This window comes from Phocoena phocoena, chromosome X, assembly GCF_963924675.1.
Source record: "Phocoena phocoena chromosome X, mPhoPho1.1, whole genome shotgun sequence".
NCBI lineage: Eukaryota > Metazoa > Chordata > Mammalia > Artiodactyla > Phocoenidae > Phocoena > Phocoena phocoena.
Window position 1 is genome coordinate 64,538,716 of NC_089240.1, and position 3,637 is coordinate 64,542,352.

Here is a 3,637-nt window from a genome sequence, read left to right on the forward strand (position 1 = left end):
AAAGTTGTGGTCAAAGTGGAAGGGAATCCATTACAGGAGATCTTTCTGATAGTCAAAATGATTCTGTCTACTAAGCATAATTTATGCACCAACTTTTCAGCCACAGGTGAAGATAATAACATACCTAGTAATTTCTCTAACCAGATCATGACAGGTGACCCTCCACCAGCAATGTCAATAACTGGGGGAAAGTTTGAATTCATCATAAATCCTTAGAACTATGTTGTGAGAGGAAAAATAATTCTATTTATGTGAGAATTCCCAGTGATTGAAATTAAGTTGTAAAAATCATATTGCAAACACTAATTTTCAGACAAGTACTCAGCCTTCACACCTCTCAGTCTCCATGGCTGTGGCAGAACTTGCATCCAATTGTTGTACTGATGGTGTCATCTATGACAAAGTAATAGACATTGGAAGAGTTGTCCCTGTGGGTTCAGTATCTATTCAACACAGTGTGGAAGGAAAGATGTTTTTAATGAAACTGTGCTACTTTCATTCCTCTCACCATTTGAAGTTAAAACTAAGTTTTATAATTCAGAGATGAGTGACTTGTTTCTTGAAATCCAGATTCAGAATATTTCATCTTCAACTGTCTTTATACAAAAGGTTTCCTTAAAGCCGTCTGAAATGTACACTGGGGCAGAATTAAATACTGTCTATCAGGCTGGAGAAGATGAGTGTACCTTTGGAACGAGAACTTTTTGTAGTCAATGGAAGGATGCCAGTATTTATACCAGCTTCAGCTCAAGCAGGAATTTTCAGAAAAAGCTGCTACCATTAGAGGACTAGCAAAATGGGAAAATTGGATATAGTGTGGAAAAGAAATCTAGGTGAAATGGCAATGCTACAGACAATTAAAATTGAACGAGAGGCTCCAGGTTATGGAAACATGAGGCTGTCCTTGGAGACAGTCCCAGATACTGTAATTCTAGAAGTGCCTTTTCATATTACCTGTAAGATAACAAACCACAGTGATTGGAAAATGAAATTCGTTTTGAAGATGTGTGATACAGATTCTATTCGCTGGTGTGGTGATTCAGGAAGATATCTTGGAAAGCTACCTCCAAGTTCAATGCTCAATTTTACCCTGACACTACTCTCCTTACAACTGGGCTTACAAAGTGTCTCTGGCATACAAATAACAGACAAATTATTAAAGAAAATATACATCTGTGATGATGTGGCAAAAGTTTTTGTAATACTTTCCATGGTTAAAATGAGAAGCTGAAGAAAATTTCCAGTGCTATGCTCTCCAGGGCATTTCACAGAAAAGCTTTTCATAGTTTTGTTAGCAGCAAAATGATCAACGAATAGCAAACATACAGGCAGATTATTTTCATTTACTTTCTTTGAAACCGTGAATGCATTAAGAATTAAACATATATTGATCTCAAAAAGAACAATCTTGACTTTGATCTTATTTGAAGTACTTCCCAATTCTAAATTTATATGTTTCCTAATATTTGTGACTTGATTAAGGTCATTACAGGTAGCCATTGAAGTTTTTTTTTCAGAATGAGGTCACCATTTAAAAATGATTATAACTGCTTTCCAGAAATCCTTAATAACATTCAACACTTCCTTTTTCATTAAAGCTGGTATTGAGAGAAAATAAAATCTTAGAAGTTTACTGATAATTAAATTAAATTAATTATTATGGTTTACTTCATAAAATTTAAGCTTACCCTGTTTTATTATTTTCCTCTTTCATTTTCACTCAACAGAGAACGATCAATGGCAGTGCTTAATATAATTAAGGATGGTCCTCATTATTTAAACTTGTTGACACTTGCTACTTGGAAAATACATAATCTTTTCTAATAGTATTCCAAATTATTGGGGCTATAGGAGTGCATTCATGTGACACACTGAACTGTCTCTTTTCCATTTACTTATCTTGGTAAAATTATGTGAACTGTGGAGCTGGTTCATTTCCATCAGTTATTCCTGCAAGGGCCCTGTGAATACTACTTGGATTACTCACTTTGTTCTTAACCATTAATGTAATACATTCTTTCCCTTTTATCCCAAACCAAAAATCAGCCTTTAAAAAATAAACTTAAAATGGACCACTTACTTTCTTAAGTAGATTTAGTAGGTTCATAAATTTTGGTATGGGGTCTGAAACTCTAAACCAAAATGGACACTTAACCAATGAGTGAAAGCGCAAGGACTTGCTCTTACTTCTGTCTCCCACAAAAACTGATCTCCTAATCATTGTTGAGGCTGGTATGAGGAAGGGATGTGTATTAGAATTTTTTAATGCTATCTTTAAAAAAGTATTCTCCAGTATTTTACTCACATATCAGTTTTTCTTGAGGAAAATAAAACCATCTCAGACATTAGCTGATCATTGACTTTTGAGAATACAAGATCCATGTTTCAATAATGATATTTTCCTTAAGTCTCTACTCCTCCACATTGAGTTTTTTTCATGCTTAAGCACAAATTTCTTACTGTAGAAGCAATTCATGAATGCTTTATCCATAGAAATAACAAATTATAGACTCCCTCCATTTGCTCCTTTAGGCCCAGGAGTGGTAGTGGATTTCCTGCTATTTTTAACTTTGGGTTACTGTCTTTATCTCCTTTCAGCTTTCCTGACTCTCTGGCCACATCTGTGTAAATAATTCCTTTACTAACTGTGACCTCACTTTCTCTTTTCTGTTGAAGACCTGGCTGATCAACATAAGCAGACATACATAAACATACACATACACACACTACAAACAAGTCCAGAACCCATAAGCCCCTTAGACACATTTTGACATTGAAATTAATGGCAAAAAGTGCTAAAGGAATGTGTTTTACTCATGGAGTACAAACATTTCTGGGATCCTTGAGAGAAAATTGCTAAGAAATCAAAGGCACTTAGATTGCTTCCATGTCCTGGCTATTGTAAATAGAGCTGCAATGAACATTTTGGTGCATGAGTCTTTTTGAATTATGGTTTTCTCAGGGTATATGCCCAGGATAAAGAAGATGTGGCACATATATACAATGGAATATTACTTAGCCATAAAAAGAAATGAAATTGAGTTATTTGTAGTGAGGTGGATGGACCTAGAGTCTGTCATACAGAGTGAAGTAAGTCAGAAAGAGAAAAACAAATACTGTATGCTAAAACATATATATGGAATCTAAGAAAAAAAAAAGGTCATGATATACCTAGGGGTAAGACCGGAATAAAGACACAGACCTACTAGAGCATGGACTTGAGGATATGGGGAGGCGGAAAGGTAAGCTGTGACAAAGTGAGACAGTGGCATGGACATATATACACTACCAAACGTAAAATAGATAGCTAGTGGGAAGCAGCCGCATAGCACAGGGAGATCAGCTCGGTGGTTTGTGACCACCTAGAGGGGTGGGATAGGGAGGGTGGGAGGGAGGGAGACACAAGAGGGAAGAGATATGGGAACATATGTATATGTATAACTGATTCACTTTGTTATAAAGCAGAAACTAGCACACCATTGTAAAGCAATTATACTCCAATAAAGATGTTAAAAAAAATCAAAGGCAAGTGATGAAGTAAAAGGCAGGATGAAAAGCAGGGGCTAGGTAACAGATCATGGATTTCATTTTATGCCATGTTAGTATGTTAGACTTAACTTTGTGAATGGTCATACTT

General features: G+C 35.7%; 1 pseudogene; it reads left to right on the forward strand.

Moving 5' to 3' along the window:
- The first annotated feature begins 346 nt into the window (after positions 1-346).
- Positions 347-1,231, forward strand: LOC136142153 (trafficking protein particle complex subunit 13-like; annotated as a pseudogene).
- The last annotated feature ends 2,406 nt before the right edge of the window (positions 1,232-3,637 follow it).